Here is a 20,916-nt window from a genome sequence, read left to right as displayed (position 1 = left end):
TTCTAAGGCTCCACTGCTGACTCCCTGGTCTCCTGCCCTGACCCCTCTCTTTCTTGTGAGCAGCCGTGGTAAGTCTCTGTAGAAGCATTTTTGAAAGACTGTGAATTCCCCTTGTGAACCGAGCTCCCAGTTATCCTAAACTGATATGCTAGCCCACACATGGCCTGTAGGTATTTATTGACATTCTAGCTGATTTCTTCTTACTTGCTTCCCTGAAAGCCACCTCTTCCTCCCTTGCTCTGCTAAAAGTAAAAGGGTTTGTGTGTCCCATCCCTCCTCAAAGGGACTTGCTGTTTTTGTTCAGTCACTGGTCGTGGCCAACCGTTTGCGACCCATGGGCTGCAGCACACCAGGCTCCGTAAGATCCAGTTCCCTTAGCTGCCTTGTAACTTTGGTTCTCTGACAAGTTTAAGGAAAAATAGGCTCTTTGGACTATCTGGATTCTTCTTCTTATTAGTATAGAGGCAAGATTTTTTGTGTGTGTGGCTTTCTTTGTCATGAACAAAACTGAACTTCTAGTTCCCCATTGGTGTTTAAAACAAAACATCCTTGAAAATTCTTTAAGCTTAAAAAAAAAAAATCTCAATAGTGAATTGAAAGAAAATGAGGACTGACTATTCTCATGCCTACAGCAATTTCTCTGGCTTTCTCCTCTGAGGGTTGGGGAAAAACAGATCATTGCCTTAAGCCAATTACCTGCTTGGTGAGCTCTGAAAGAACGGTGTGGGATGTGTTTTCTAAAGCTTCTCACTCAGGGGGCTTCAGAACACAGAGTCCTGGTCACCCAGTGTTACCCACTGAATGTTTATATTGCTCTATTTTTGGAGATGGAGTTTTGGGAGGTAATTAGGGTTAGATTAGGTCATGAGGGTGGGCTTCTCATGATGGAATTCGTGCACTTACAGGATGAGACCCCAGAGAAGCTTGCTCCTTCCACGTCAAGCGCACAAAAAAGAGGTGATGTGAGCACACAGCAAGATGGTAACCAAAGTCACTGCTACAGGATGAACAGCAGAGAGGGCAGCAGCACATTCAAATGGCTCTGATGGAACCCTTCTGTTTTTCCAGGCAGAGTACCCTAGTAGGGACTCCCCTTTTCTGTGTCTTTCCCTTGCATACCTGAAGGCCTTCTTTCTAATTTACTTCGTTCATTTAACAAATATTTGTTGAGTGTTTGCCATGTGCCATTTCATTCTAGCAATGGGAGGCAGGATTAAATAATATATGTGACAAACAAGTAAATGATATAGAGGGACTTCCCTAAAAGTCAAGTGGTTAGGACTCTATGCTTCCACTGTAGGGGTCATGAGTTCAATCCCTGGTTGGGGAATAAGAACCCACAAGCTGTGCAGAGCAGCCAGAAACCAAACAAATAAGTGATATAGAATAAGGAAATTTATAGGTGCCGCAGAAAGAAAGGAAAAGTAAAGGGAGCCAGAAGTGGTATGGGTGGTGAGTCAAGTAGGGTAATCAGTATAGACTGCAGTGCGAAGGTGACATCTGAGCGGAGAATTGGAGGGGGTGAGGGGCTCACCCTGCAGATGAGCAGGGGAAGAATGTTCCTGGCAAAGGGAGTCGCCCACGGAAAGCCCCTCGGGTGGGAATGTGCTCAGAGAGCAGTGCAAAGCCAGCAAAGAGGCGAGTGGTGGGAGTGGGAGTGAGAGAGGCCAGGGGCAGAAGTGGCAGGTCGGAGAGCTGCAAGGTGCAAGGCTTACCCAGATATGTTGCTTCTAAGCTCCATGCTGAATGCCTCTCCTATTGCTGGTCACAGTCTAGAAACCTTAAAATAAAGGCAGGTCTGTAATTTGGGTTCCTAACTCTGTAGAAATATATCAATATCATAAACAAAGAAACACAGATGACCAGTAAGTAAAATGATAAAAAGAAAATTCAGTCTCATTTGTAACCACCAAGATATAATTTCCTACTATCAGTGTAGATTATTTCTTTAAAATCTAGCTTGATATCCTATTATTTAATGTTATCAGAGGTCAGGAAATAGAAATTCTCCTATCAGGTAACTGGCACATAAGTAGATTGCAGCGTCACTGAATGGCCGTCTGCCAATACGTCAGCAGCTCCTTGACTTGCCGCTTTTAACCAGTCTTCTGAGTTCACCAGCACCCATCATTTGCTCCATAAAGCGCAAGCCAGTGCCATCTGCACAGTGAGTGCCTGAGGCTCGGGCTGCTGTGTGAGTAACTCAGTCACGTCTGACTCTGAGCCCATGGCCCGCAGAGCTCTTCTGTCCACGGGATTCTCCGGGCAAGAATGCTGGAGTGGGCAACCATCCCCTTCCCCAAGGAATCTTCCTAACCCAGGGATCAAGCCCGGGTCTTCTGCGTTGCAGGCAGACTTTTACCATCTGAGCCTCCAGGGACGCCCTTGAAGCTAGGGAACGTCTCTCGAATTCACCTAAGTATCGCTGCTTTCTTGCTGTTTAGTAACCCAAAGGAGTTTGTCAAGAGGATTGTGTTTCTTCTAAATTTAATCATTTCAATTCTATTCATTATTTTAATTATTATTTAATAAATATATAATTTGATGGCATGAAAATGTTTTGTTTTTTCAATGGAAGCCAAGTGTTTTGAAAAGATTCAATGAATATAAATTTTCAAAGAAGAAAATTGCTATCAAAAGTAGGTGAATCAAATGCAAAAGAATGCAAAAATTTTGAAAAGCTGCTTTCAAGTGTTTTAGATTCTTTCTTCATTTTAAGCAAAGTGAAACTAGAATCATAAATGATTTATTACTTACAGTTGTGATTTATGAAATAAAGGCTATTCACAACAAGAAAACAAAATAGGTAAAACTTTGACCCAAAACTGAAATACTGGCCCTTGAAAGTACATAAAGCAAGTAAAATGAATAAAGTATGTATATATCATTTTAATAGATTTACTGATTTAAACAACTTCTTTCAACTAGCCTATCACTTATACGCAACACGGTTTCAAATGTATAGGTCAAAACCTTAAGCAATATGGTCACATTAGCTGTCTAATAATGAGAAAACATCAGACAAATTCAAAGTGAGGGTCATTCTACAAAATAACTAACTTTGTACTCTTTGAAAGTGTCAAGGTCATGAAAAACAATTTGGAAAAGATTAAGGAGACTAAATGCAACATAGTTCATGGATTGCAATCTGGAACAGATAAAAGGATGTTAATGCTATACAACTGAATGTTTACCGGCACTGATTTCTTAGCGTTGGTAAATGTGTCATGGTTATATAAGATGCACATTAGTGAAAGCTGGCTGAAGAGAACTTTCTACACCATCTTTGAGACTCCTCTGTAAATCTAAAATTATTCACAGTAAAATCCCCGTTTACTCACTTCTAGAAATTCTACTGCTGATAGTTTATTCTAAGGAAATAAAGATATATGCAAAGGTTAGCCATAAGATGGTAAATGAAAATACCTTAAATGTACAAAATAAATGATTGGTTAAATCTAATTATTATTACAATTAATGGCATATTTCCTAGCTATTAAAATAATCTTTTAGAAGTATTTTTAATTATGTGGTTTTTGTTGTCTAGTCGCCAAGTCATGTCTGACTCTTTGAAACCCCATGAACTACAGCCTGCCAGGTTCCACTGTCCATGGGTTTCCCAGGCAAAAATATTGAAGTGAATTGGCATTTCCTTCTCCAGGGGATCTTCTGACCCAGAGATTGAAACTGCCTCTCCTGCATTGCAGGTGGATCTTTACCACTGAGTCACTTCTAGTTATATGGAAAAATATAATATTAAGTGAAAAATGAAGATTTGAAAATAAGCTGTAGAGTGTGAGCTTATCTGCATATCTGATTACATATACACTCCCACAGAATAACCACGGACACACACACACACACACACACACACACACACAGGGGATCATTGCTGGCTTTGAAGATCAATGTTGCTCTGTTTTCCCCAAATTTAAAAATGTATTGCATTTTATGATTTAACCATGTCCAATGAACTTCAAGTTTCTGCTTTCTTCCATTTTTTTTTAATTCCCAGTGAGGAGAAGGTAGGGCTTTCTATTTTTTCCTTTCTGAGTCCTTCCTTTCTCTCTCTCTCCCTTTCTCCCTCCCTTCCTCTCTTCTTTTATACCTCCCTCTACCCATCTATTGCTCTTCATATCTTTTTAACATAAATTACCGATATTATTTGTATCTTTAAAATTTCCAGAGGGAACCACACTTGCATGCGATTAGTGACTTTCTTCCATATGAGAGTCCCAAAGCTCAAACCATTTTGCTCCAAGAGTCAAGATAATTGAAATCCATTAGAATTGATGAGGATAACCCCAACAGAAGCCTAGTAACAAGGAAATGCAAAATAATAATACTAGAAATAAAATCACCACAGAGGCAGAAAAAGCTGGGACCAGAGGACATGCCTGACAAAAGGCAGGTTCTGCATAGGTGAACCTGTCCCATCTCAACCTTTCCACAGGCAGGTGGTGGCTTCCTGAAGTAGTTATGTGAATGAATCCCAGAAGCTGGGATTTCAGGGCCTCAGGATAATTTTACCATGAATCACCTTTGACCTAGCAGAGCGGTGAGGAAGGTGTTAGGGAGTAAGATGACGCTTCCTTGAAATCTGAAAGAATGAGAAAACAGTAATATGCCCTGACTGATCCAGAAGCTACATAAAGTTCATCGCAAGCTTCCTCTTCTTAGACACCAGCCATTCTTCATGATTACCAGACCTCTGGTTGCCTCCAACTTTGGCTGCACCAATGCTGGAGAAGGTAGTGGCTTTTTAACAAGCAACCAGTATCTGTGGGCAGTTTTGAAGTCCGCCAGCACAAGGGATGGTGTTGCCAGATTTAGCAACCTAAAATATAGGATTTCCAGTTAAATTTGAATTTCAGATGAACAATAAATAATATTTAGTACTAGATTTCCCAAATGTTACTTGGGACCTACATATATATATACACACACACACACACACACACACACACACATATATATATATCATATATAGTTGTTTATCTGAAACATCTGAAACTTCACTTACTTAACTTTATTAAATTTTAAACTTTAAACTTCATTAAATCCTGTATTTTATCTGATAACCCCCTCAAAATGATGAGTCCAAATCCCCACTGTAACAAAATGGGCATATATTACTTCTCATTTTTCTAACTTAAAATATTGTGTGTATTAGTCGCTCAGTCGTGTCCGACTCTCTGTGACCCCATGGACTGCAGCCCACCAGGCCCCTCTGTCCATGGGACTCTCCAGGCAAGAACACTGGAGCAGGTTGCCATTCCCTTCTCCAGGGGATCTTCTCGACCCAGGGTTGAACCCTGTCTCCTGCATTGCAGGCAGATTCTTTACCATCTGAACTACCAAGAAAACCCAACTTAAAATATTACTAAATAAAATAATATAATGGGAAACATTTTTGTTAGACCTCATAGCAGCTCTAATTCCTTAGTGGATTGATATTAAAAAGAAGAGGAAAGAGGGGAGAAGACACCTGACCTCAGGCATTCTTCTAGTAAGAGGTATCTGTTATCCTTGGGCAAAAAGTCTCTACAGATTAGATTTAAACAAGAAGTTTTAGCTGTGGGAATTACGTTAGGCATTGTTTAATTGTAAGAAATGTAATAGCAATAGAGCTGGCAAGAAAAAGGAGCAAGCAGGACTGGCCTTTGGAATACAAAAGACAGCTTGAAAAGAATTTATGGATTGAAATAAAACCTTGGCCAATAAAAAATTAAATAAATAAATAAATTTTTAAAAATAAAAAAGGGAGCTTGGGAGGGAAATGAGTATCAGGGAAAGAGATTGAATTTCTTGCTAACCTGCTATCTAATATAATAAGATGATATTTGATAGCTTGCTAACTATAGCAAGTTAGCAAGGTATCAAATATAATACTTGGAAGCATGGTTCACACCTCAGCTGTAATTTGGGACATCCCAAATTGCATCTGCAAGTATCATTTGTCACCTTGGTAATAAAGAATAATGATTATAAAGAAACAAAAGAATTAAACTAAGCTTTTAAAACCAGGAAGTCAGGTGAGAAAACTGAAAGAAATCAGACAAGTTACTGATGTCAAATAAAGCAAGTAAATCTGGGGGGAAAAAATGTGTCATAATCAGCACCCTTGCCTTAAGGACATGGAAGAGCCTAATTCCAAGGCAGGAAGTACTTGACCTCCTGATATTTCCTGATGAAGGGAAAGATGGTAAGCAAACTCAGGGCTCCCTGAAGCTGCAGGCAATAGCAGGGACATTATAATAGTTACCCTTGTGTTTCTACTATCTAGGCCTTTGTCATCATATTAATCATTCAAACTATATTAATCATTCAAACTGAATGGAAAAAAACTGATATTACAACCATAGTCCCAACATAAAATACAGGTGAAAGCTACTAAGCTTTCTTTAGTAACAAAGCATACAGCCCTTTCGCTGTGGATTGGTATCCACTTTGCAACTGTTATTTCACTTGCAATACAGTGATTGACTAAGTGCTTAATAAATGCTTTTTGATGGGAATGAAAATGTTTTGAGTAGTAAAAGAAGGGCCAGAAGGGGACTTGAAGGGAAAATGCCACCCATATAGAGACCAACTTGACAGAAAAAGTCAGCTGGGCAAATATTTGACTTACTGTGCATGTTTCTTTTCTGTTTTCTTTTTAATTGGAGGCTAATTACTTTACAACATTGTGGTGGCTTTTGCCATACGTCAACATAAATCAGCCACGGGTGTACATGTGTCCGCATCCTGACCCTCCCCCCCGCCTCCCTCCCCATCCCATCCCTCAGGGTAATCCCAGTGCACCAGCCCTGAGCGCCCTGTCTCATGCCTCCAGCCTGGACCGGCGATCTATTTCACATGTGATAATAAACATGTTTCAGTGCTGTTCTCTCAAATCACCCCACCCTCGCCTTCTCCCACAGAGTCCAAAAGTCTGTTCTGTGCATCTCTGTCTCTTTTGCTGTCTCACATATAGGGTCATCGTTACCATCTTTCTAAATTCCATATATATGTGTTAATATACTGTATTGGTGTTTTTCTTTCTGACTTACTTCACTCTGTATAATAGGCTCCAGTTTCATCCACCTCATTAGAACTGATTCAAATGCATTCTTTTTAATAACTGAGTAATATTCCATTGTGTATATGTACCAAAGCTTTCTTATCCATTTGTCTGCCAATGGGCATCTAGGTTGCTTCCATGTCCTGGCTATTATAAACAGTGCTGTGATGAACATTGGGGTGCACTTGTCTCTTTCAGATCCGGTTTCCTCGGTGTGTATGCCCAGCAGTGGGATTGCTGGGTCATATGGCAGTTCTATTTCCAGTTTTGTAAGGAATCTCCACACTGTTCTCCATAGTGGCTGTACTAGGTTGCATTCCCACCAACAGTGTAAGAGGGTTCCCTTTTCTCCACACCCTCTCCAGCATTTATTGCTTGTAGACTTTTGGATAGCAGCCATCCTGACTGGCGTGTAATGGTACCTCATTGTGGTTTTGATTTGCATTTCTCTGATAATGAGTGATGTTGAGCATCTTTCCATGTGTGTGTTAGCCATCTATATGTCTTCTTTGGAGAAATGTATATTTTGTTCTTTGGCCCATTTTTTGATTAAGCGCTTATTTTTCTGGAATTGAACCACAGGAGTTGCTTATATATTTTTGAGATTAATTATTTGTCAGTTGCTTCATTTGCTATTATTTTCTCCCATTCTAAAGACTGTCTTTTCACCTTACTTATGCAATCCCTATCAAGCTACCAATGGTAGTTGGTAGTTCAGAGAACTAGAACAAATAATTTCTCAGTTTGTATGGAAATACAAAAAACCTCAAATGGTCAAAGCAATCTTGAGAAAGAAGTATGGAACTGCAGGAATCAACCTGCCTGTACTACAAGGCCACAGTCATCAAGACAGTGTGGTACTGGCACAAAGACAGAAATATAGATCAATGGAACAGAATAGAAAGCCCAGAGATAAATCCATGAACCTATGGACAACTTATCTTTGACAAAGGAGGCAAGGATATACAATGGAAAAAAGACAACCTCTTTAACAAGTGGTGCTGGGAAAACTGGTCAACCACTTGTAAAAGAATGAAACTAGAACACTTTCTAACACCATACACAAAAATAAACTCAAAATGGATTAAGGATCTAAATGTAAGACCAGAAACTATAAAACTCCTAGAGGAGAACATAGGCAAAACACTCTCCGACATAAACCACAGCAGGATCCTCTATGCCCCACCCCCCAGAGTAACGGAAATAAAAGCAAAACTAAACAGATGGGGCCTGATGAAACTTACTGTACTTGTTGCTATATATCTTTGTTTCACAGTAAGTTTTAGGAGGGCTTAGCTGGGCAATTGTGTCCTGCTTGGTAGCCCATCAGAGAACACACAGGAGGTGGGAGTGAGTCCTCCCTTTCTAGTTGTTCTGTCTTCTTCAGCAAGGATGAGTTCCTTCTGGGATGGGTAAATCCAATTAAACAATTACTAAGTCTCCACCTTACATTCTATATATGAATTATGTTTTTCATATTTGTTCCTTGGTACATTTTTTATAAGAAATACTAAAAAGACTAAATCAACTGTTGAATTATTGAAATTAATTCACTCAAGCATTTCTCAGGTCCTACTATGTGCAAAGACCTTTGCTTTGTGTTAAAAAATATTTTTTTGATGGAACCAAGCAGCCCACCTACTAGGCAAATAGCAGAAGTCCATGAACATTGTCAAAGCAGCAAAATCTGGAAGCAACCCCAAAATTCATTAGTAGTATAATGGATAAATAAATTATAGAATATTCATACAATGAAATATTATTCATCAGTGAAATGAATGAGTGCAACCTGTACTCATCAACATGGATGCATCACAAAATTATTTGGCTGAAATCATGGACAAATTTGTGCACTATGATTCAATTAGTATACCAGTTAAGGTTTGGGGAAACTAAACAGTATAATAATGTTGAAGGATAGATATCTAAGTGATGAAATAACAAAGAAAATCAAAGGGAATAAAAATTCAGAATAGAGGCTACCTGCGCTTCAGAGGTAAAGGGGATATATTTGGCAAGGTGCCTGAAGGGCTGATACCATCTTGTTTCCTAGGGCTAGAGGAGAGATACTCATTTTACTATCATCTGAACTATACAGATAGGTTTTATATACTTCTTTGTATGTATGATATATTTCAAAGATTTTTTTTAATTATTTTTTATTTTTATTTTCTTAGCTGGAGGCTAATTACTTTACATCATTGCAGTGGTTTTTGTCATACATTGACATGAATCAGCCATGGATTTACATGTATTCCCTATCCCAGTCCCCCCTCCCACCTCCCTCTCCACCCGATCCCTCTGGGTCTTCCCAGTGCACCAGGCCCGAGCACTTGTCTCATGCATCCAGCCTGGGCTGGTGATCTGTTTCACCCTAGATAATATACATGTTTCGATGCTGTTCTCTTGAAACATCCCACCCTCGCCTTCTCCCACAGAGTCCAAAAGTCTGTTCTATACATCTGAGTCTCTTTTTCTGTTTTGCATATAGGGTTATCGTTACCATCTTTCTAAATTCCATATATATGTGTTAGTAAACTGTATTGGTCTTTATCTTTCTGGCTTACTTCGCTCTGTATAATGGGCTCCAGTTTCATCCATCTCATTAGAACTGATTCAAATGAATCCCTTTTAATGGCTGAGTAATATTCCATGGTGTATATGTACCACAGCTTCCTTATCCATTCGTCTGCTGATAAGCATCTAGGTTGCTTCCATGTCCTGGCTATTATAAACAGTGCTGCGATGAACATTGGGGTGCACGTGTCTCTTTCAGATCTGGTTTCCTTGGTGTGTATGCCCAGAAGTGGGATTGCTGGGTCATATGGCAGTTCTATTTCCAGTTTTTAAAGAAATCTCCACACTGTTTTCCATAGCGGCTGTACTAGTTTGCATTCCCACCAACAGTGTAAGAGGGTTCCCTTTTCTCCACACCCTCTCCAGTATTTATTGCTTGTAGACTTTTGGATAGCAGCCATCCTGACTAAAAGAGAGGCTTAAAGAATAATTGAAGGGGAAGCCACTGAGGGATTTTTTTTTTTTTTCCTGTTTGGATATCTCAGAAATACTAAGTCTATAAAACGTAACTTAATAAACTCTCTACCTAAAAAGAACTTTCTCCAGGTTTTTGTAAGTATTCAGATGTTGTACAACTTGTGGAAGGAATGTGGAGCAATGAAGAATATCTCTTCTCCATCTTTGACTTTAAGATAGCCACATCATGTTAAATAGACCATATTTCTATTTAGGGTAAATTTAAAAATAGACAACTCATTTACTCATCATACTATATACAACCATAATATCTATTAGCTGAGAGTAATCAATGCAATGCCAAACAAAATGAAGCCTCAAAATTGACTGGATGAGTCAATGATCCCATTATACAGATGGTGAGACTCTGATACAGAGCTAGCAAGTATTAAAAAATATTAGTGTTTAACAATTATTAGAGCACTTAATTCAGAGACCAGTTTTTCTTTTGTAGTGAGACAAAGAAAAAAATGATGCTTAAATATATTTACCAAGGAAAATATAATGGAAATAGGATTGCTTTACCTGAAGAAGAAACAAAAACAAAAAACAAAGACACAGTTGATGGCTGGCCTCAGACACATGAAGGGTTTATATAGAGAACGTGAGCAGATGTTTCCTGTGTCTGGGGAAGAATGAACAAGAGACATTGTGTTTAAGTTGGACAGGAATAAATACATATACAGAAATATACACTTGTGCATTAATGCTTGTTGTTTGTAAATACGTAAATCTGGAAGGATATGTAACAATGGACATGTAACAAGGGTTAACTGGAATCTATTTCTGAGTAATAGAATCATGTGAAAGTGAGACTTGGGATATGGACTTTCTATACTTCTGATTTTTTAAATTGACAATGTATTATTTTGTAGTTTTCTAATTTAAATTATTAATAAAGAAAAATTGTAATAGGAGACATTTGGGTTGGACAGCAGGGTGGCTCTGATGTTGAGTCTGTTATCCTTGTTCCTCTATTATCCCTCCAGTTGGAAATAAAGGGATTTTAACCATCAGCATTGTCTTAGTCTGGAGAAGGAAATGGCAACCCACTCCAATACTCTTGCCTAGAAAACTCCATGGATGGAGGAGCCTGGTGGGCTACAGTCCATGGGGTTGCAAAGAGTTGGACACGACTGAGCGACTTCACACATTGTCTTCGTCAAGGATAACTGAGTCGTACTAAGTAGAGACTCACTTGAGCGAGCTTAAGCAAAAGTATCTCAGAGGACAGGAAGTACAGCTGGGACAGTCAGGAAATGGAAAGTTAACAAAGCTCTACGGCTCAGAGGTCGTCTTTTCCTGCTCCACTGTGCCCATTTGTTTACTCCTCTTTTTCTATAGGTAGAGAAATGGTGTCCTCCATCTCTCAGTCTACAGTATTTTCCAAGACTAGCTCTTATAGCCAACTACCTACAAATTCTAAATCAGGCTCTCAAATCCCTATTTGTCTCCCTAAAGTCAATCATCTACACCAGAGCTAACACTTTTCCAATTCACAGGGATGGAGGGTGAGCTCTGAGAATGAGAAATAAGCAGGTTCTCTGAGTTGGAATGTGAGATAGGAAGGGAAGAAGAACATCTCTTCTAAAGGGTCCTAAATCATTGTAATGGCCTGCTATGGTTTCACTTTTAGGAGTATGCTATCTACTCCATATGGTCCAAGGTTCAATGTTATATATGCTTATTATACTTATATATGATTTTTTGGTAATAGTGTGTTTGAATTTTCATCCCACGATTTTATCCATGGGACTTTATACTGAGATTATTCAGAAAAGATACACTTAGAAGGACATGGGCTGCTTTATAAATCAGAAGCATCTCTGCAAATTCCAAAGCCTGGGAGAAGCCTAGAAAACATAAAATGCCTTCAGGGACAGTTCAAATAACACAAATCATCTTGGGACAATAGAGGAAGATGGCAGGTCATCAAATCCAGTAGCATTAATGGTAGTTATTCCATGGAGATGATGCCAGTTCCCTCTAGCTAGACAGACCTGGCGTTTTGCTAAATGTCTGAGGTGAAGAGACAGGCTGAAAACAGAAGTCATGAGTTATTTTCACGAAGATAATGTGTGCAAAATGAGCAACACAACTTCAAATTGGAACGTTCCATTGTTTGGTTACAGAGACAAATGCAGTCAGGTCAAATCAAGGGAAAACTCTCTTGAGGGGTTAATTTTTACTGCTACGACCGTGGAAGTGAATTCTATCTGCTTTGCTTCTCATCTTTGTTTCAAGCACCGTGAATGAACTGGACATGTAACTGAACAAAAGATGGTGAAGATGTGGGGAATTCATTTACAATGAGAATATATCTATTGTGAATCATATCTTAATAGCTTGGCATTGTATATTTGATCATGAAATTTTTTTCTTAGGCAAGAAAGATAAGAAAAAGTCCAGACTAGGTCAAGGACTCTTTCAAAGCAAGCTAACCTAAATGCATTAATAAGGAATTCCAGAAATGGGTTCAGGTAATGAATGAATATAATCTAAACTAGAAGTTGTTTTTTTAATTCGTCTATATTTGTCAATTAATTTGATTGGTATTAGAAGGTAGAAGTAATGCACCAATAGTTTTCTAAATGTGCAGACTCTGCACTACAGCTAGAAATTCAAACTTTGCATAGGTATACAATCTTGAGGATGTGTGCTATTGGTAAGCCCCAAGTAAGATTTAGTAAGACATAATAGAGAATTCAGTGCATTTTAAAAATTATATCTGAACAGTCTATTTTAAACGTTTCCTTGCATGAGAAATAATATCTTTACAATTAAAAACAGATATAAATTTAAACAAAATTATTTGTGGAGTAACCACTTGCTTTAATATAAGCTAGTGGTTCACTGTTTTCAGAGGATAATTCCTAGACCAACAGTGTAAGCACCACCTAGAAACGTTTTGGAAATACAAAACATTAGGCCCTACATACAAAATGTTAGGCCCTACCCAGACCTACTGGCTCAGAAACTCTGGGGGTAGGGCTCAGCAATTTTCAGATGCTTCACATTCACACTGAAGTTTGAACATCACAGCTCTTTTTTTTTTTCTTACCATTCTACTCTGATGACCTTCACTGAAAAAAAGGGGAAAAAATCTAGGCCACTTTTAGAAATGAATTCCCCATCAAAACACCTGCAAATGTATTTATAAGCCTTGATGGATTAATCATTCAGACTGGGATATAAAGATTATCCAAAATAATTGCAATTCAGCAGCCTTTAAGCATTACATTATTTTAGATAAAAGAAGGCAAGTTTCCATTTTTCAGGTGAAAAGTATTACAACAGTATTACAATAATTTTTCTTTTGCTATTGAAGATTCTAATTATGGCATTCTCTGTAATCACAGCACTGCAGAAATGATACTCTGGTTATGACTGAGAATGTTTGTTGAATGAGGTTGTCTAATTCAGAATTTAAAATTGAAATTTGCAGAGTAAGTTTGCCCTGACCTAAAGGTTTTTATACTGGTATTTCATGTTCCAAAAGTTCATTCTTTACTCATATCTCATTATTCTCACCTTCATATTTTTCCCAAGCATGAAACTTCTGAGGACTTCAAAGGATGTTATAAATGCTAGTTAACATAGGGAATTGATTACTATTGATTACTATTTTATGGCCTAATTACTTACTGTTTCTTTTTCTTACATCTCTCTCCATCCTTTGCAGCTCACCCTTATTGGTCTACAAGAGCCCTTAGATGCTAGAAATATCGTCCAGGGATTAGTGAAGCTAATTATAGTCTAGAAAACTAATCTGATTTACCGAAGATATTAACTAAATTTTACAAGACTTTCAAAAAATCTATTTGGATAGATTTTTAGGCCTAATTGAGCTTTCTTGCAGACAGATGGTCTATTTTAAAATAGCCTCATTTAAATTATATTATTCTGAAGGAAAGTTTTGAATTCACCATCATTTATACAGAAAATAAATTATTACTTTGATTAGAAAGGAGAAAGACATTGAAAACAAAGGCAAGAAAACACAGCCACACTTACATTTTTAAAAACGCTAGAAGTTGTATAAAAAAAATTAGTCCTGTTCATTTACAAATATTTTCCCTTTTGGGTTTAGAAAAAGAATAAGAAATTTTCTTTTCATACAACTCTTTCTCTCCAGTATATATTCTCAATTATCTAATTTTGAAAGAAAATATATATAAAATATAACAAGAAAAATCTTAGATAATATTGATTGAATTAAACATTGAATTAAACATAAAATTATCCTTTATGTAAGTTTTATGATGAGTATAATTTAGCTATAACACATCTAAAGATATACTCATTACAGCTATCCAGACTTGCAGCCAAACTTTCCCTGAAAGGTAATCAAACATTTGAGGCCATACATTCAGTGCCAAATAATATATTTCTTAATCACTGATGGTAGTATTATTGTTGGATATAATAGCTTGGAGTTATTATAGCAGGATGTAATGCTATTATTATAATATTTAGTCAGAGATTCAGGAATATTAGAATTTTATCCCAGTATCATATCCACTTATTTAATCAATACATATTTATTGAACAGCTACTACTTGCCAGGTTCTAGGGACTTAGTAATGAACAAAGCAAATCACTTTCATGAAACTGACAGTCTACATGGAGTGAAAGATGATAAATACATCAAATAAATATTTAATGTATCTAATGTCAAAAAGTGCTGAGACGAAAAAGTCAGTTAAGAGACAAGAACGTAGGTGGAGGTGAAAAGTAGGTGTAAGTGAGCGGGGAAAACGACCCTTTTTTTTTTTTTTTTTTTTTTTTTAGTAAGGTGGTCAGATTAGGAAATGCTTTTCTGAGAAGGTGACAGTTGCAGAGAGCAAAAAATTAAGAAAGACAAGTTTTATGAACACATGAGTTGAGCATAAGTGATGAGTTAGTGAAGGGAACTTGAAGATGATGAAGTATTAGATATCAAGGAACAAGATCACTGAGGGCTGTGTAAAACAAAGTATATCCTTTGAGTTTCATTCTGGGTGAGGTAGAAAACACTGAAGTGTTTAGAGCAGAACAGGTGATATGAGTTTTTTTTTAATAATCACTCTGGCTGCTGTTTGAATGGCAAAACTGAAGGCAAAGGCATACATTGGAAACTATTATGATAGTCTAGGCAAGAGGTGATAGACTTGGATTAAGATGGCAGAGGTGGATGGGGTGAAAATGATCACATTGTGGATATATTTAAAGATAAAGCCAAGAGGATTTACTTATAAATTGGTGTGGGATGTGAAAAAAAGAGAAGAATCAAGGATGGCTTACAGTTTGAGACCTGAGCACTAGAAAAATGACAGCTCAGTGGAAAATATACTTAGGGCAGGAGCAAGAGAGGGTATTTTATTAGTAGTAGAAACGTTGGCTTCTTGGAGAACTTACCACATCAACTGAAGGAAAACCTAAGAGGAAATAATCTGATAAAAGAGAGCAATGTCCAAAAGAATGAGAGCCATTCCCAACACAGTAGCCTTCAAGAGATGAACAGGACATCTGTAGGGTGAATATGGCCCGTGCAGAACAGAACCCTCAGCATTGAGCATCCTCAGATGCAGGCTGGAGTTGGACATAAAAAAAAATGAATGACACCATATAATAATATCTGGTGGAACTCAGGAATTGTGATAAAACATCCCCAGAGATCCTTCAGAAATAACTGTGAGCACTTTTGCAGGAGCCTGGAGGTTCTGCAATAGCAGATATAAAAAAAGAGTGATCAAAACAAGGTTAAAATTAACCACTTATTTCATTTAAATAGAGTGTGGGTAACCTTATTTACATGTTTCCTGGGTTTTAAAGATTTTTATAAGCAAAAATGAGAAATTGTTTTCATGCTGCCATTTTTCACCAGTGGAATGTTTTGAATTATTTTTGAATATTATTATATAGAGACGAAAAGTTCTAAAGTGGCATAAAATGTCATTTAAAATGCCTACAACCTTTCTTTCCATGTGATGTTATCAATAAAAGGTATAGACAAGTATCAATACAATTTTCAGCACTAATGAGAAGCAAATTGGATTTCTATGTGATATTACTTTTTTGATATTTCTTATGTATGCTATTTGTGATCTTCTAGAATCAGATATATAAAGGTAGTTTACCAGCAGCTTCATTTGAGATAGGTATGTTCAAAGATATGTTACATTTTTATGTGGACAGGATACACAGTGCATGCTTCAACTGATGTTTTAAATCACTACAAATGTAGTGAAAGAGGGATATGAGGCTTTTTATATCATATCTAAGAATATAAACACCTCTTTTCTAAATATACAATAACAACTCTCAGTAAGAGCTGATCATTATTTATGTAATAGAAAAGATGCATTTGGCTTTTGTGCTACACACAGCTATTTTTCTCAATTATTTTTGCCATTTCACTCACTATACCAAGAATGACCTCACAGATAAGAAACAATGACCATTTTCTTCCAGGAACAAAGTGAGAATTATTTTGTTTCATGATGTGATTTTTCTTTCACAGTTCTGAAAGCCTTGTTGGTGTGTAGGAGTTATTTCTTAAGATCATCTTCACACCAAGGATTGAGTAAAAAAGAGAGAAACCATCAATATGGTTTCCATATTTTATATAGAAAGATATATTTTTCTTTCTTACCTTTTACATAGACAGTTAGCTATTTTCATATTTTAATGGAGCACTGAAGAGAAATTAAGATCCAAATGTTTAGGAACAGATTTAAGATCTTGATTGACAGAGTCCCAAACAGAAGGCTGAGTTTCATTTGATAGAAAAAGTGAACCCCATGACTTAGGTGGGGGAATACAGATTCACTACAAAGCCTTTCTATTTACAGCAACCTTACGACAATTAGGAACAATTAGGAACCAAATTAAAAGCCACTGCTTATGTGTTTACCCTGGATCATATGCTGGTGAGCTTGTCATTGTGAAAAGGAATATAAGGCATTACTTCTATAAAATCTTTAATTAACCCAAGGGACTTTCCACTGAGTTTATAGCCTAACAAGGATTCTAAATGGATTTAAAAGGTAAGCGAATGTAGCTGCTGGGTTTTCATGAATGACTCTCAAGGGTTGCAACTGACGTGAAATAAGGGTATCATTTCTCCTTCCCATACACTAGCACTGCTTCTGTGATGTGGGGGGAATTTCAGTCAGATACAAGTAAAAGATGCCTTTAGTACAACTTGGAACATAATCTCCATTATTGTAGGGAGCCTATTGGTCTTGTTCATCACTATATCTTCAGCACCTGCCACAGTGTCTGGCCCATAATAGGAGCTCAGTGAATATATTCAAGGCATGTTTGAGCCTGTTTGGAAACCATACACAGGATCGATACAATAGCAATGAGCTGCTATGATGTGTGCGTTTCTTTGATGGCTCAGCTGGTAAAGAACCTGCCTGCAATGCGGGAGATCCAGGTTCAATCCCCCGGTTGGGAAGGTCCTTTGGAGAAAGGATCTTCTCCAATTGTGGCCTTGGAGTACAGAATGAAGCAGGGCAAAGGCTGATAGAATTTTGCCAAGAGAATGCACTGGTCATAGCAAACACCCTCTTCCAACAACACAAGAGAAGACTCTACACATGGACATCACCAAATGGCCAACACCAAAATCAGATTGATTATATTCTTTGCAGCCAAGATGGAGAAGCTCTATATAGTCAGCAAAACAAGACCGGGAGCTGACTGTGGCTCAGATCATGAACTCGTCATTGACAAATTCAGACTTAAGTTGAAGAAAGTGGGGAAAACCAATAGACCATTCAGGTATAACCTAAGTCATATCCCTTATGATTATACAGCGGAAGTGACAAATTGATATAAGGGACTAGATCTGATAGACAAAGTGCCTGATGACCTATGGATGGAGGTTCGTGACATTGTACAGGAGACAGGGATCAAGACCATCCCCAAGAAAAAGAAATGAGAAAAGGCAAAATGGCTGTCTGAGGAGGCCTTACAATAGCTGTGAAAAGAAGAGAAGCAAAAAGCAAAGGAGAAAAGGAAAGATAGAAGCGGCTGAATGCAGAGTTCCAAAGAATAGCCAGGAGAGATAAGAAAGCCTTCCTCAGCAATCAATGCAAAGAAATAGAGGAAAACAATAGAATGGGAAAGACTAGAGATCTCTTCAAGAAAATTAGAGATACCAAGAGAACATTTCATGCAGAGATGAGCTCAATAAAGGACAGAAATGGTCTGGACCTAACAGAAGCAGAAGATATTAAGAAGAGGTGGCAAGAATACACAGAAGAACTGTACAAAAAAGATCTTCACAACCCAAATTATCATATTGGTGTGATCACTCACCTAGAGTCGCACATCCTGGAATGTGAAGTCAAGTGGGCCTTAGGAAGCATCACTATGAACAAAGCTAGTGGATGTGATGGAATTCCAGTTGAGCTATTTCAAATCCTGAAACCTGATGCTGTGAAAGGGCTGCACTCAATATGCCAGCACATTTGGAAAACTCAGCAGCGGCCCCAGGGCTGGGAAAAGGTCAGTATTCATTCCAATCCCAAGAGAGGAAATGCCAAAGAATGCTCAAAACTACCGCACAATTGCACTCATCTCACACGCTAAAAAAGTAATGCTCAGAATTCACCAAGCCAGGCTTCAGCAATACCTGAACCATGAACTTCCAGATGTTCAAGCTGGTTTTAGAAAAGGCCGAGGAACCAGAGATCAAGTGTTGCCAGCATCCACTGGATCATTGAAAAAGCAAGAGAGTTCCAGAAAAAACATCTATTTCTGCTTTATTGACTATGCCAAAGCCTTTGACTGTGTGGATCACAATAAACTGGAAAATTCTGAAACAGATGGGACTACCAGACCACCTGACCTGCCTCTTGAGAAACCTATATGCAGGTCAGGAAGCAACAGTTAGAACTGGACATAGAACAACAGACTGGCTCCAAATAGGAAAAGGAGTATGTCAAGGCTGTATATTGTCACCCTGCTTATTTAACCTATATGCAGAGTACATCATGAGAAACGCTGGGCTGGAGGAAGCACAAGCTGGAATCAAGATTGCCGGGAGAAATATCAGTAACCTCAGATATGTAGATGACACCACCCTTATAGCTGAAAGTGAACAGGAATTAAAAAGCCTCTTGATGAATCTGAAAGAGGAGAGTGAAAAAGTTGGCTTAAAACTCAACTTTCAGAAAACTAAGATCATTGCATCTGATCCCATCGCTTCATGGGAAATAGATGGGGAGACAGTGAAAACAGTGGCTGACTTTATTTTTCTGGGCTCCAAAATCACTGCAGATGGTGATTACAGCCATGAAATTAAAAGACGCTTATTCCTTGTAAGGAAAGCTATGACCAACTTAGACAGCATATTAAAAAGCAGAGACCTTACTTTGTCCACAAATGTCCGTGTAGTCAAGGCTATGGTTTTTCCTATAGTCATGTATGGATGTGAGAGTTGGACTAGAAAGAAAGCTGAGTGCCGAAGAACTGATGCTTTTGAACTGTGGTGTTGGAGAAGACTCTTGAGAGTCCCTTGGACTGCAAGGAGATCCAACCAGTCCATCCTAAAGGAGATCAGTCCTGGGTGTTCATTGGAGGGACTGATGCTGAACCTGAAACTCCAGTACTTTGGCCACCTCATGAGAAGAGTTGACTCATTGGAAAAGACCCTGATGTTTGGAGGGATTGGGGGCAGGAGGAAAAGGGGATGACAGAGGATGAGATGGTTGGATGGCGTCACTGACTTGATGGACATGAGTTTGAGTCAACTCCGGAGTTGGTGATGGACAGGGAAGCCTGGCGTGCTGCGATTCATGGGGTTGCAAAGAGTCGGACATGACTGAGTGACTTAACTAAACTGAACCCATTCCAGTATTCTTGACTAGAGAATTTCATGGACAGAGGAGCCTGGCAGGATACAGTCCATGGGGTTGCAAAGACTCAGATATGACTGAGCAACTAACACTACCATTTTCACACATGTACTCCCTGAGGTTTGGGAGTGAGCAAAAAGGGAAGATTATCTGCAAGTGTTGTATAACTCTTGTATACACAAGATATACAAGAGTATATCTTGTTGTATAACTCTTCAGGGCCAGTTAAAGAACTTTCTATGATCTCATTTGAAAGGTTAAATTAATTACAGGAGAAGCTGTTATCTATCATTTACATCTTTGAGCCTGTACCATGCACTGTTGATGCCCCAATCCTATCCCCTTGGGCTTTTACCAAGCGAGTCCCCTCTACTCTCCAGCTGCCCATATCTGTACCTCTTTGGCCAAGGGCTCATCTGACTGACTGTACCAGGGCTAGCTTCTTGGAGGTATGACCAGTACAGTGTTGCAGCTTTCTATACTCAGATGGGGGCCTTACACTTAGAGAATTAAGATTCTCAGCTGCTGCTCCACTGAAATTCTTCGTAAGTTTGTGTTCTGTAGGTGAAGTCCAGTGGGGCAGTAGGACATGCAACGGGGTTTGGAGCCTCCACTCCTATGCACTGCCTCTCCCTGGCCTGCCCCAGTGGCTTCTGCCGCTTTCTGCCTTGGCCGAGGAGCGAGACACAAGTTGGGTGAGAATCAGGGTCAAGCACATGCATGCAGCACGTTCCACGTGCCCAGTGATGGGATGGCTTGGAGCTCAGGACAGCTTGTGAGCATCTGCAGTTGCCTGTGAGTACCCTCTACCAGAGTGATGTATTAAATAACTAGCCAGCTCTCACAAACTCGCTCACAGACACGCACACGCATGCACACATGTGGAGAAAGAGACAGAAAGAGAGGGCTTTTCCTGGATTTTTCAGCCAGGAGCTCCACATTCTCATTTTGCTTTGGACCAATGTGGTC

This window comes from Odocoileus virginianus, chromosome 25 (assembly GCF_023699985.2).
Source record: "Odocoileus virginianus isolate 20LAN1187 ecotype Illinois chromosome 25, Ovbor_1.2, whole genome shotgun sequence".
Lineage (NCBI taxonomy): Eukaryota > Metazoa > Chordata > Mammalia > Artiodactyla > Cervidae > Odocoileus > Odocoileus virginianus.
The sequence above is the reverse complement of the archived record's forward strand: the minus strand, read 5'-3'. Positions refer to the sequence as shown.